Genomic DNA, 15659 nt, shown 5'->3' on the forward strand with positions numbered 1-15659 from the left:
GTCCATGCGACCCTATCTCTGCACCCTTCTTTTCTTCATGCAAGAAATATTTCTATGTGAATGTTTCTCACACCCAAAAGAGGATTGTCGCCCACTTTTCGATCCCCTTTGGATTTGGATGAGGTTGGTTTAAAATTTAAGTTTAAATGGTCTGAATTTGGATTTTAACTTGGAGTCTAAATCTTGTTGGACTCTTCCCAACACTACCTCTCTTCCCATGTGCAGAAACTATTTTGTGTGATGTTTTTTCATGCCAATCTGATGTTTCTTGCCTCTCTTTTGTGCCCCCTTGGGATAGGATAGGATTAGTTGGGTTTTGAATTCAAATATATTTGAATTTGAACTGAACTATCTTATGTTTATCCTATCCTATCTCATCTCCATGCCTAGATTAAAAGCTCTCTATTTTTGTGCAACAAAGTGTGAGGCTTTCATCGTGGAAATTGTTTTTGAAAGAGAGGGGTGTGAAACAGAGAGGGGGCGGGTCACTCTGCATGACAGAAAGAGGAAAACTATTTCCTCTTTGGGTGTGAAGTCAAAGATTTTGGCTCTAGATTTTTATGAGAGAAAAAATCAAAAAGGATCTTGTTCCATACTTCCTACACCACCTCCTCCTCCTATTGTTCCAACCTCGGATCCGAAAGAATCTGAGTGATCTAAAGGAAGAAGCACAAATCATCCATCCAATGCCTTTCACGTGAGCTATCACTCTCAGAGAAGGATGATCTAATCAGGACTTCGAGCGGACATCCCGTAAAGGCAGGACGTATTGTGCAACTCTTTGACATCAGGAAGAATCTGTTACTACATCTATCAGCAGTGGTGATCATCGACCTGTACTCTGATAAAGAATCTAATCTTTGTAGATAAGATCTACCATTGATTAGTTTGCTTGTTTCACATTCGATCTGCTTGCATGATTGATATGATCAATCGCACTTAAAATCAGATGTTGCATTTATTCATATCATATGATCTTAATTAGATAGTTTTTTGATCAGTCCAAGGCATACAAATAGATTAAATTATTTAATCTGTAGTCTTCTGGTAAAAATTTTTGAAAATACATGTTTTGAACTGTCGATTTTTTCTTCAGCTTGTTGATCAGGGGATGGATGAGCTGATAATACAGACATATCCTGATCGAGGACATAGGTCAACTTTTGAAATTGAGAATAATTTTAAAGTTTTTAAGTCAGTCTTTGTAATTTGTCCCAATCAACCTATTGGTGTCAAAGATATGAGCTAGAGGATTAGAACTTGATATGATTATCTATAGAGAGAACAGTTTCTAATTAGATGTTTGTACTTGATAAATATTTATTTTAGAGATTTTAAAAATAAACAAGGCTTCCACTATTTTTTTGAATCTCTTACACTCCTCGAATGGAGAACAGAAACTCATATGCAATCGATTTCAAGTGGGTACTGTGGTCCCACTGGTCTACGCGTATCTCACCTAACAAATATTAATGACATATAAAATAATGAGTGAATAACACCTTGTCCATTGCTTCACTACGTAAGATGCAGTAGATTCAGTCTCTAAGTCTTGTGGCCTCACCTAACGGTTATTAGTATATTTTTTAGATAAGTCAGACCCACCGTTCATCAACGGGCCAAAATCATCATTGGGTCCCTCACCTAACAGTTATTAGGCCCAACCCCATCTCTACCATGGAACATCCAATATTTATAGAGTGGTTATATCTTTTCAATGCAACCGAACCACTGTGATCAATCGAGAATAATCAACATCAAAAAGGCATCCGCATCTCTACAACAATAGAAACCGCTAGACTTAATATTTAATGAGAATATTTAGGTTCAGATCTCATCTAAATCAACATATCTGATGTTTGACTGATTAGATTTAGATCAGTATAATCTCATGTCTAACTAACCTAGTCGACATGGGTGAACACAAATGATCAAGTAACCTTATTCAATCATTGATCAACTAAATTAGCCAGATAAGTGAGATTGATGAGAGAATCGTTAATGCTTGCCTTAGACACCATTTCTGCAAGATAATTATAGTCCAATTAAAAACACCAGTCAAACTGCCTTACTTATCTTAGACACTAATTAATCAATTAGAATCAAACAGATCAGCCTAGTGACTTGGGCTTGGATCACTGAGCCAAATTTGATCTTGAGTTAATTAATTCACATCAAAATATGAATCGATACGATCAACTACAACTAAATTCGATTTTGAGCCCCTTTGATCTAATCCTAATCCACCATGGATTAGGTTCGATCGACTGCTCAAAATCGATAATGAATTCTAACCTAATCTAATCAATGACCTTAATAATAGTCTAATCACAAGATCTAATTATTCAACCCATATCCTCATGCATAAACATAAAATTTAGATTCTAAAAATAACTTTTAGATGATATTTCATTGTATAAATTAGCAGTTTATGATCTTGAAACATTTTTAGATCTAAACCTAAAGTTATATATCTCATATATGCTGTTTTAGATCTAAAATCTATAAAAATATATCATATATATAATTTTTAAATCTAAAAATAATATGACACATATCTCATACATATATAATCAAATCTAAAATTATAATTAAAATATTTTAAAAATATTTTTCAAAAAATTTGTTTGTATCATATTAGGACAACCTTTTCAATATAAGGGGTTCACCATATATCAGGACAACTTTATATCAGTCCGATGTGAACTTTAATCACTTTAATTTTAGATCTAATATTGATGAAGACATATCATATACATCTAATTTCAAATCTAAAAGGATTGATTTAGTTCAAAAACTATTTTCAAAACCTATGGATCTTGTGCTAGGATAATTTTTTTAATATAGGAGGTTAACCTTATATCAAAACAACCTTATATCAGCACAAAATTGATTTTAATCCATTCAAATTTTCAGATTTAAATCAAAAATCAAATCTATGCATGTCAAGAAAACCCATGACTCTGATACCATTGTTAGAATGCAGACAGTTTTATACATGTATTTCAAAATATTTTTAAATGTAGTGGAAGAGATTTAGATTAAACCCTTGTAACCCAGCATGCATTAGATCTAATCTGTAAACTACCCAAGTCTGGATCTATGACACACATAATCTAAAATTCAGAATATGTATTTGAGATTAGATCTCAATACCTTAGTATAGGTCGAACTTCACCACGGCTGGTGATCGTGGATTTGAAGGTTTCTTGAGCCGTACATGTATCCAGCCTCCACAGTATCCACATAAAATTCTGATCTGATCAAAGGTACGATGATCTTTCCAAGATGCTCGCTCTTTTGTAGAGATCTTCTCTTAATGGCTAATCTAACTTTTTCTTTGGATCTCACAGACTCTTTAGAGATGAAGAAAAATCGAAGAAAAAAGAGGTGAAGGAGAAGGAAGAAAACTCTTTTTCTTCTCTCTCAAGATCCCAACACCTAAATCTAGACCCAAACCCTTCTGCATGCCAATATGGAACCCCTCTCTGGATCACATGCCCAACCTCTGATTTTTCTCTCTTGAACTCGCCAAAAGTGATATGACACCTAAGGGAGAAGGAACTTTTAAGTTTGGTGCCCAAGGTGGTTAGGATGAGAACAACTTCTCATCCAAATAATGATGGGATTTCAAACTTGAATTCAAATCGAGTTTGAATTCAAATATGAAACCAACCTGATCTTTATCCAAGAGGGGAGAAGGAAGTGGGCGACATAGCTTTGAAAGGCATGTAAATCCTCACACCAAAATCAGATTGGCATGAGGAATGGCGTGGGCAATTGGGTGATTGGCATATGGGATGAGTCCAATCCAATTTGGACTCAGGGTTCTTCCAATTTGGTTCAAATCAAATCTCATTTAGTTAGACTCAAATAGATGAATAAACCTGATCAAATCAGATCCTAATCTAATTAAGATTTAATTGAACTCAAGTCCTGATCAAATCAGAAATTGAATTTTCTTGCAATTGAGTTATCTCATAATCAACCAAACCCAATCCAAGTCAAACTGAATCCAATTCGATTAGACTTGATCCAAGTCTCATTACTCAATCAAATTGAGTCAATTAGCAATCTAATTACTAATTAATCTTTCATAATTCACTAACTCTTAGTGAATTATTTTTTACAACTTTGCATAAGGTTAACCATCAATCACATTAATGATTATATCCTTCTATGATTCATAACTGTTGATCAACCATCTGATCAGATAAGAAGTTTTTTGTGTGTGACCCCATAGGTTCTATTCTATTTGGTAGTAAGATATATTATGATTCCTATCACAATATCATCGAAACTCCTTTCGATGGATTAAAATAATTTTAATTCTACTCTTCGAAGATCATTGATCATCAAGACGATACTCGACGAGTCCCACAATCCATCAGTGATACCTAGCAGTATGTAGTAACAATTCAGCAGAATGAAAGTATTAAACCTTTAGGTATAATTATCATATGATTCATTCCTTCTATCGTAAGTTTCAACTCGACGGAGATCATAAAAAATTTATCAAACCCCAACATCAGTCATATGCTAGATTGACTCAACTCAATTCACTTATAAATCCTATAGAAACTCTTTTTAGTATTCATATTTACTTTGGCCAAAGACTTTCTGAACTCAATCTCGCAAATCGCATAGGACTACTTCTTTACCAAGATCGATAAATCCATCTAGGTGCATCCTATTTCTAACAGTGAATTTGAATCCACTGAAGCCAATATATACTGCAAGGATTCAAATGGCTAAAAGTTCAAGTTTAGGTGCAGTCAAACTCAGTAGCCTCACTGCGAATAGCAATACACCATAGGTCAAAGAATCATTCACATCACTGCAGCATCGAGAAGATCACTGACGAGTAAGTAGACATCCAAATAATTTTTCGTGATGATCATGATCAATATAAGTTATTCTCTAACAACCATCTGCACTCTTACTTCAGTATCCCCATACTTCAAATTCGAGACTTACCTATCCGGAAGGGAGGTGATCCATGCACCGATCTAACTGAATCGATCACTGTCCTTCGTGATGATCTTCTGATTAAAATATTTAGAAATTAACTGCTAATAATGCATATCTCAAATTCTCAACATCTTGAGAATATACAAAATCATCTATTAATCTCTAGAATAAATCATGGACACATAAGATATGATTGAAAATAAAAATTATCTTTTATTAATATAAATATTTTATAAGTATAAATTTACGTTCTGAAATTAAAAAATATGTCAGCCAATAATTTGCTTCAGAGCACACATCCAATAATATTAACTATGAGGAGATTTTTGTATCAGTTGCTCGTTAAATTTTTGTTCAAAGTTTGGTACTACTATTGTTCAGTTTGGCTTTGCTTCCAATCTGTATGGTTTTGCACTCTTTGTTCATTGAAGAACTTTAGGAACTATTCTTTTGCAGCCATATGTGGATAATGTGATTATCATGAGCGATGATTGTGCCAATATTTCTAATCTTAAATAGTTTCTGCATTAGTATTTTTGAAATAAAAGTTCTTGGTTCTTTCAATTTTTCTCTCTTGAGGTCTCCTCTAGCCTTAATGGATATTATTTTTGCTAGGCTCAATATGCTTCTGATTTAATTTCTAGATCTGGTCTCACTAATAATATAACTTCTTGCACTCCTTGTTGCGGCCTATCTCTGATGGGGCAGTCAGCTTGGGGTCGAGTCACTACATCTGAATGCAGTACGATAGAAAATCAGGTAATGGAGGTCATCCACCAGAGAGAGGCATAGCAGAGACGGTCAAGGACAAGAGTGAGAAGTTGTAAGGTGCACTGGTGATGGTCTCCACCTGATGCTGAAGAAGCGGCCGATGCTTGGTGGAGCTCCGAGCCGTCGAGGGTGCAGGACCTGCAAAGGAAGTCCCATCAAAGGTTATTCTGGCGAGGATCCTTCGACGCTCAAGTCAAAGATGAAGCTTAATAGAAGGAGAAGTAGAGTCTCAATATTGGAGCATGCATCGCGTACCTAAAGGCATCCCTCCTTACCTCTATTTATAGAGGGATTAAGATCAATAGAGAGAGAGAAAGCCCATTCCGGGTTCGTTAGCCATACAGTGTAGTACAGACTGTCCCATGGGCTCTGATAATGGGCGTGCCTTTCATTCGCGTGTAAATGGCTACGGCGGTATGCCTCATTACACATGGGGTGCAATTAATGAGCTCGTGGGCACAATTAATAACTTCATGGTTTCTTGTTATGGCGCCAGCCGCGGCGCAAGATATGACTCTTGGGTGATGAGATTTGATATGATCCGATGGGATAGCGTGACGGCCATGCTTGATGTTCAATTATTCGGCTAATGCCCGTGTCCTCGGACTCAGTAGTAGGCCGAATGACTTCGCTGAGTGGTGCTACCCAGTTGTTGGTTAGGTCGATAGGATGCCGGATAGTTGGCCATGTGCCGAACATCATCAGCTGGCTCGCAGGTTGTACGTAGACTACATGTTGAATCAAGTCGGTAAAGTGCTGACTTGGTCGAGTTCGTTACCCTTAGTCGGCCACGTATCGTCGATCTTAGTCAGTAGAAAGCCGATTGGGGCAAAGCTCATTGATCTAGGTCAGGCTGAACCATAGTAGCCTGGTCGATGAAGTGCATTTAGTCAGTTGGGAGATAAGAAAACAGGCTAATCGGGTAAGTAACGAGGATCTACCCCAACACTCCTTATGCTTCTAATACATAATCGAGCTAACATCTTCTATACGAGTCTATTGTATTGTTGAATATATTAGGTGCCAAGATGTTATTCTTAATGATAGTCATTTCAGCTCTCCTTGAAATGGTTATCGTGTCATTTCAAATAATGTTGTTAACAATAGAGCACTGGTTTTCTATCATACCGATCAGAAGATTAATAGTCAAGAAGAGCTTACACGCCCATCCCTGCATTTCCCCTCCCCCATTTGCCCTTGCCTGCTTTTTTCCCTTTCTATTTTTTTCAAGTCATCAAGAGCTCATTTTGTCCAAGTGCTGCGCTAATAGTGGAGCTGGTTTATCTTCCACTCTTTATATGCTACTTTTTCTAGACATTTGTCTGTGATGTTAGTGATATAGGCATTGAAAAATGTTTTGGTGTGTCATATATCGTATAAGCAAGAACACAGAATTTCCAAAATGTTCTTGTTGGATCATCTTCTCAATCTCATGATTGGGAATTCAATCACATAGCACAAAGCGTCCGCTTGCCGCAGCGCAAAAGCCTATAGGTTTCTAGAGTAATGATGGGAACCTCTCAGCTTTGTTCTCACCTTGCATCGTAGTCTCTGGTTTCCAAGGTCTCACTTCATGGGAAAACAGCGATGTATGGCAACCTTTCTATAAAAAGCGGATCCTCTGTGGTGCCGTGCATCGCGCGCACCGCCGAGGAGCCGGTTTAGTTTATAAATATGGGGGCCTTCATCACCTCAAGTTATCAAGACAAAGTGAATTTTATCATCTTAAACGGTAAGGACCCGACGTCATTGGTGGATTTGGTGCGGTCAGCCAATCGTCGGCACCCTAGGTTAGATTTAGATTTAGGCTTTCTGCCATAGATCGAAACATTTAAATGATGTATTCTTTGGTGCCTTGAGTGAAATTTTATTTTGATCCATGCCTTTGGTCTTTGTAGTGTAGTTTCTTTTAATTTTCTTGCATTTTTCTTTGATTTTCTTTAATTTAGGTTTATAGTGAAAGGGTGAGGTACGTGATCCTTAAATCCTCCTCCTCATAGAACTGCATCACAAGCACTGGACCTACATCTATTTTGGCGAGGCATGTAATCAGTGCTTCATTTGGTGAAATGAAACTCACCTTGGTGAATATTTGTTCGATAGGCTTTAGTAGAGCCCACCTCAATGTCTGAACAATCCTAACATTAAGATCGTTGCGACTTTGGGGTGCTAATGCTTCCCTGGCCGTGCCGTTGAACCTTACACTATGGTTGTAACCCTAGCCTTTTGTCCATCAATCAAAACACAAGGTTCCAATTTTTTTCTTAAAAAATTGGTGGCAACCTGACCCTTCTTTGTTCTAACCGATAACCTCCCTCCAAGTTATATATTTGTTAACCTTCTGCCTATACTTTGATGGTTACAAAGAACAAAGCCTTACTGTTACCAAAAAAAAAGAACAAAGCCTTACCCTATTTTGTTGTCAAAAAACTACATAATCGACAACAGGTAACATGAATAAATTATGAAGAAATATAAATCTAAGAGTTCATTTAAATCCTGGTCCCTCACAAAATATAGCTCAAACATCCCAAAGCAAAGGAAATTCTCAGTTTACAAGATTTATACTCTTCAGCCTGATAGTTATTTTCCCTTCTTTTGCTTCTTTTTTGCTTAGTGCTTGCGTTTGGAATTTTCATCATGCAAGTTTTAACATAAGCTTCATGAAGCATTGGAGTCTTCTAATGTGGAAGCACAGATTCTAAAGGAACTTCTTGTTAGTTAGTTAACCACATTATAAGAGTCACATCTTGCCTAGAGCAAATCATTTTCCTTTATGGTTCTTAATATTGAGACAGTACCTAGAATCAGTCTCTGCTCCATTCTGTAAATAAAGCATTAGGCAGCCAATCACAGATGAGAGCTCACACGCAACATCATTAAGAAATCTATTGCACTGCATATCTAGAACAGCACAACAGGAAGGGGGCCTTGCTGATAATAGAGGAGCCCTCCACTCTATGACAGCTGACAGCATGAAGCACCATCTAGAACCTTCTCGAACCATTTGACACTCCTAACTCATCACTTATAGGTCTACAATCTCATTTTTTGTTATTCATGAGTTGTCTTTTTGACTACTTCCATTTTCCAGATTTATTATTATTTTCCATTATTTTTTATGATTTTTCATCAGATTATTTTTTTTTTCTATATCTTTTTCTTTGATGTCTATCTATGCCTATCTCGACTATAATATTCTTATTAGAATTGATAATTTTATTATGTATAACTAAGCTTAGTAGGTACATACAGACAAAATAATATATCATCAAATTGACCAAAAGCATAAGGTATTATGGAAATATGGATAAGTTAGCAACTTACCAGGAAAGTAATAATGCAAAAACATGGTAACAGATTCAAAGCCATTTCCATGTATAAAAGAACATAGGTAATTATTTTCTGTCTGAATGTTACTGAGAAATACTTACCAGAAAAATATAGTTCATGATAAATCTTTACTACAAAGAACCCTTAGTGAACTGAGAGTCGTGATCGACCAAGGAATGCTTAATATCACTATTGCTAGCATAAAAAAATATCCGCTATCATGCAAAAGGACATTTTGGGCCTGTTTGGATAATCGTGTGCAATTCAATAGGATTTACAAGAACACAACCCAGCCAACGCCTATTTCACAGTATTCACAAGAACTTTTTCAGATATAGGCTGGCTCAAATCTCATAGAGAGAAAAACATGACCTCATTAGGTCATTTTTTCTATCCTACAGGAATGGAGAGGAAGAGGTCCATTTGACAAGGGCTGGGCCGAGCCTTATTTTCTATAATATTAGACATAATTTATACATATAATTTAGCTAAATCCCTTGGAAATATCCAAAAAGGACCTAGGAGCCTATCCGGGAAGGTTGGAAAATAGCCCAATCCCTATAGATTCTGTGGATCCGTTGGATAAAAAACCTATTTTCATTCCATGAAACCTTCTGGCTGGTTGAACCCAAGGATGATAGAATGATGGGAAGTGGCAAATCCTCCGAAGGTCCTTTTTCCCCCTAAGATCGTTGAATTCTCCCGTCGTCCCCCATTGTTGCATTGGACCTCGAAAACCCAGATCTGGCCACCACCTCCTATCTCCACTCGCCACCTTTTGTCCAGTTGAGTTCTCTCCGTCTCGTCCTCTCACCTTTCCTGTCAACCAGGACTCCCAACCACTATTGCCTCATCTTCTCCCCCATCAAGAGCACCACCTTGCCATCACCACCACCACCATTAGTAGCCTTCCCCTGGCTCCACCAAAAAGCCCTTTAACATATTTTTACTTTCATTTTAAGTACCATTATTGAGTTGTCTACCATGTGTTTGTTGTAATGCCCATTAGAGTTATGTTTGTTATAATGACAAGAGTAGTTTTCCCACTGTCTGTGAACTCTCCCATTTTGGTGAAATGAATGCTTGGTCCCAGGTTTCTAACACAATCATCAACATTGTGAACTCTCCCATTTTGGTGAAATGAATGCTTGGTCCCAGGTTTCTAACACAATCATCAACATTGTGGGAATAAGATTTCAGAAGGGCAATCTTATAAAGTCACAAGAAGCTGCGTAAAGGCCATTGCATGTGGAGGTTGTCATTAGTTCTGTTGTCACAGGTTTCTAATACAATCATCAACATTTTCAGCCATTTGGCTGACATTGTTTTCCCACTTTTCCAGATTCTTTATTGTTTTTTCAGCTCTCTCAACAGTTGAAAGGTTTTCTGATTTACTACTTGCCATCCCTGCTAGTATGAGAATTGCTCCATTGACCCCACAATCTTTTCACACAGAGGTTCAGATTTTTGAAAGCTTGTATAAAAGATGATGCAGCTTCCTCTCTTTCCTGGGAATGCTTATGTGACAAGAACTTCACAATTGTATGAATGGTGTCCCCTGCAGCCATAGCTTGCTGCAAATTAAGGAAATTGTGAATATGTCATCAAGAAACACAACTTTGGAAAGATGCAGAGCATCTGAAAAGAAAACCAGCAAGCCCAAGGTCCTCTTCAGCTAGAATACGAAGAGTGTCTAATGCTCTGCACCACACTCTCCTGCTGCTTCTCTTCAGCATGCCAGAAGACGTAGGTATTAACTCTGCACTCCTTACTACATGCTTACTCGTCCTGCTTTTTCGGCAAACTGGCTTCCTTCCACTGTCCCTCCATTCCTTGAATCACTTCTCAATAGCCTATCTCCCTAAGGTCTATCCATTCTCTAAGGTAACAGGATCCTCATAATTTGTTTTGTAAGTGGGCAGAGATCTATTTTCTAAGGTAACAGGATCCCTCATAATTTGTTTGGTAAGCGGACTGAGAAACGCATCATAAACAGGCTCAATGTGTAATTCCTCATGATAATTCTCATGGGAGTGGCCACTAGAATCATAATTTCCTTCTCAGTCTTTCGCCATTTACCTTGTTTATGTGATCTTCCTTCCATCTATCCCCATCATGCATACAAACACTATACCTAATTGACATCGTCATATTTTAGGTCATGTATACGTTCATAATGAGTTGTAATCATTATTTTTGTTCTTCTCCGTGGAGCACTGCCAACTTTTGGTCGGGGACTTGAGTCCATTACCCAAATAATATTAAAAAAAAAATTTATAAAAATAATATATATTTTGATTTATTTATCAAACTAATGTAAAATCATAAAACGTCAGTTGGATAGTGTTGGGTATAAATCCCCCAGCCGAAGTTCATATCGGGAGTGACCCCTCAGGGATTCCGCCGGCGTCTGATCTTCGGCGGCATCTCTCCGACAACCGAGCCCCCGTGATATTCCCAAGTTCTGCCGACGAATAGATCCCCACCGGCGTCAACCAAATTCTTCATGATGGATGGACTCCACCCAAGTTCCTACTCGGAAGACTTCGTCCGGACTCCCACGGAAGCCGGACTTCGTCTCCGACTTCAGCGGCAAGAAGACTTCGTCCGGACTCCTACGGGAGCCGGACTTCATCTCCGACTTCAGCGACAAGAAGTCTTCGTCCGGACTCCTACGGGAGCCGGACTTCGTCCCCAACTTCAGCGGCAGGAAGACTTTGTCCGGACTCCTACGGGAGCCAGACTGCATCCCCGACTTCAGCGGCAGGAAGACTTCGTCCGGACTCCTACGGGAGCCGGACTGCATCCCCGACTTCAGCGGCAGGAAGACTTCGTCCGGACTCCTACGGGAGCAGGACTTCGTCCCCGACTTCAATGGCAGGAAGACTTCGTCCGGACTCCTACAGGAGCCGGACTGCGTCCCCGACTTCAGCAGCAAGAAGACTTCGTCCGGACTCCTACAGGAGCCGGACTGCGTCCCCGACTTCAGCGGCAGGAAGACTTCGTCCGGACTCCTACGGGAGCCGGACTTCGTCCCCGACTTCAGCAGCGGGAAGATTTTGTCCGGACTCCTACGGGAGCCGGACTTCGTCCCCGACTTCAGCGGCAAGAAGACTTTGTCCGGACTCCTACGGGAGCCGGACTGCGTCCCCGACTTCAGCAGCAGGAAGACTTCGTCCGGACTCCTACGGGAGCCAGACTTCGTCTCCGACTCCAACCGCAGGAAGACTTTGTCCGGACTCCTACGGGAGCCGGACTTCGTCCCCGACTTCAGCGGCAGGAAGACTTCGTCCAAACTCCTACGGGAGTCGGACTGTGTCTCTGACTTCAGCGGTAGGAAGACTTCGTCCGGACCCCTACGGGAGCCGGACTTCGTCTCCGACTTTGATTGCAGGTAAACTTTGTCCGGACTCCTATGGGAGCCAGACTTCGTCCCCCACTTCAATTGTAGGAAGACTTTGTCCGGACTCCTACGGGAGCCGGACTTCGTCCCCCACTTCAACTGTAGGAAGACTTTGTCCGGACTCCCGTCCTGAACTCTTGTTGCAGGCTCCGATCGAGATTCCTCGACAAATGATCCCCATCCGGGCTTCTGCAGAGGTCGGACTCCAATCGAACTTCGGCAGACAGGTCTGGACCCTCTGGCAGACCCCAGTAACGGCCACGACTCTGCTCCACCTCTTGCGACGGATCCCACGCGGCTCATCACTTCCTGGCAGGCCCCAGTAACGGCCACGACTCTGCTCCACCTCCTGCGATGGATCCCATGCGGCTCCATCACTCCCTGGCAGGCTTCAGTAACGGCCACGACTCTGCTCCACCTCCTGTGACGGATCCCGCGTCGCTCCACTTCCCGTAACAGACTCCACGTGGCGAGTCATGGTGACCGCCACGACTCCACCCCATTACTCTTCATAATAAACTCGTCCCGGCCACGAGCGGCCCACGACTAGGCGGTTATAAACGTCGCTATCAATCCGTCGCTCCCTCCACCTATAAAAAGGGGGACCCCAGATACGTTATTCTCTAAGCTCTAATTTCTATCTCAAAACTCTGCTAAAATTTCTGTTCGAGCGCTCCATTCTTGTTGAGGCAGAGAACTGACTTGAGCGTTGGAGGGTCTTGCCGGAGCAACTCCAACTTCGGTTTAGACTTCTTTTGCAGGTTCCGACGGCGACCGCGACTCCTCCGACTCCAGCTTCTCCGGCACAGGCGGATTTTTGCACCAACATGATTGGCGCTAGAGGAAGGGGGGCCTATGTCTTCGCAGTACCCTTGTTCTTAAAGGAGCGCTCAATGGAACCACCTCCGATCATCTTTTTCGGCGTCCTCTCCTCCTTCCCCCACTAGATCTTCGCCCGATGCCTTCCCGTGAAGCATCCACACGATGACCCACGGCCTCCACAGCCAGATCTCAGGCTCCGGTCTCACCTCCAGTTTCCCAGGCCCCTCATCCTCCGGCAACGGCCGTCGACATGGAGCGGTCGGACAATCGGCCTCCAACGGATTTCGCCAACACCATCTCGGAAGAATCCCGGCGGGGAGCGACCGGCGTATTGGCCGGACCTCCCAAGCGGCAAAAGATCGAGGAATCCATAACTTTCACTGAAGAAGATGCTCGGGGAGTTCAATTTCTTCATAACGACGCGGTTGTAGTTTCCTTGAATATAGCTAATTACGACGTCCGCCGCATTCTTGTCGACAATGAAAGTTCGACCGATATTTTATTTTACGACGTCTTCTCAAGAATGTCCACCCTTGACGGTCATTTGGGGCCGATTAACTCCCCTCTAGTAGGGTTCACCGGCGATGCTGTCCCGATGGAGGGAGTAATAACTTTGACTGTAGCTGCGGGTCGATATCCAAGACAATCCAGGGCTCTGGTGAATTTTTTGGTGGTGAAGGCGCCGTCGGCCTACAATGCGATCCTCGGCCGATCTGGCCTCAATGCTCTCCGGGCCGTCGTGTCAACCTACCATTTGAAATTGAAGTTCCCTACTAACCAGGGGGTCGGAGAAGTCAGAGGGGACCAAGCCCTGGCCAGACACTGCTACAACATAGCCTTGCAAAGAAGTGACCAATCCGACCTCTGTCCAGTTGATGGGCTGGACGCCCGCGACGACCTCGCGGAGGAGAGGGGCGGCCCAATCGAAGATCTGGATTCGATCCCTTTGAACGACGGGAATGTGGAGCATGTGGTGAAGATCGGCTCCAACCTGGGGGAAGAGGTGCGGACGCATCTCGTCGATTTTCTACGAAAGAATGCGGATGTTTTCGCTTGGGTTCCAGCGGACATGCCAGGGATTGACACGGAAGTCATGGAACACCATCTGGCCGTCGATCCAAAGCATCGACCGACGAAAGAAAAAATTCGGGGTCACGCACCGGAGAGGCAGAAAGCGATAGCCGAGGAAGTGGACAAACTCCTGAAAGCCGGATTCATTAGAGAAGTCAATTATCCTGACTGGATTTCCAACGTCGTCCTAGTCAAAAAGGCAAACGGCAAGTGGAGGATGTGTATAGACTTCAAAAAGCTGAATAAAGCCTGCCCAAAGGATAGCTACCCTCTGCCCAGAATTGATCAACTGGTGGATGCAACATCGGGCTATAAGCTCCTCACCTTCATGGACGCATTCTCCGGCTATAACCAAATCAGGATGGCGCCGGAAGACGAAGAAAAGACCGCTTTCATTACTAACCGTGGCCTTTACTGTTACAGGGTCATGCCTTTCGGCCTCAAAAATGCAGGCGCAACCTACCAGCGGCTGGTGAACAAAATCTTCAAGGAGCAGATCGGCCGCAACATGGAGGTCTACGTGGACGACATGCTCGTGAAAAGCAAATCTTCCATGAACCAAGTCGTCGACCTCGAGGAGACCTTCGGTGCCCTCCGAAAATATAAGATGAAGCTGAACCTGACTAAATGTGCTTTCGGAGTGACCTCGGGAAAGTTTCTGGGCTTCATGGTGTCGGGGTGCGGGATCGAAGCCAATCCAGAGAAAATTCACGCCATCCAGGAGATGGCCGCCCCGAAGTCGATAAAAGAGGTTCAGTGCCTTACAGGGAGAGTGGCAGCCCTGAATCGCTTCGTTGCGAGGTCGGCCGAACGGTGCTTGCCCTTCTTCCAAACCTCAAGCAGTCGAAGAACTTCTGTTGGACCGCTGAGTGCCAACAGGCGTTCGAAGAGCTAAGGAGCTACCTCGACTCGCCTCCGTTATTGGCGAAGCCCGAATCTGGAGAGAAACTATTTTTGTACCTGGCGGTCTCCCCCATGGCTCTCACAGCAGTCCTTGTCAAGGAAGAAGCCAAAATCCAGCGGCCGATCTACTACGTTAGTCGCGCATTGAGAGATGCCGAAACCAGGTATACTAAATTAGAGAAACTAACTTATGCCCTGTTGATTGCAGCCCGGAGGCTCCGACCCTACTTTCAAGGGCACACCGTAACGCTGCTCACCGACCAACCGATCAAGGCGATTCTGCACCGGGCGGATGCCTCCGGGAGGATGGCGAAATGGGCGATCGAGCTCACAGAATTCGACATCAACTATCGACCTAGACTAGCAGTGAAAGTCCAGATATTGG

The 15659-nt window shown here is 42.1% G+C and overlaps 1 long non-coding RNA gene across 1 annotated transcript; it reads left to right on the top strand.

Moving 5' to 3' along the window:
- The first annotated feature begins 9305 nt into the window (after positions 1–9305).
- LOC140856051 (uncharacterized) lies at positions 9306–11278 on the top strand. The gene is made up of 3 exons (XR_012139459.1): positions 9306–10168; positions 10234–10329; positions 10418–11278. It is a non-coding gene; the product is annotated as an uncharacterized lncRNA (long non-coding RNA).
- The last annotated feature ends 4381 nt before the right edge of the window (positions 11279–15659 follow it).

The sequence above is a fragment of the Elaeis guineensis genome, chromosome 3 (assembly GCF_000442705.2).
Source record: "Elaeis guineensis isolate ETL-2024a chromosome 3, EG11, whole genome shotgun sequence".
NCBI lineage: Eukaryota > Viridiplantae > Streptophyta > Magnoliopsida > Arecales > Arecaceae > Elaeis > Elaeis guineensis.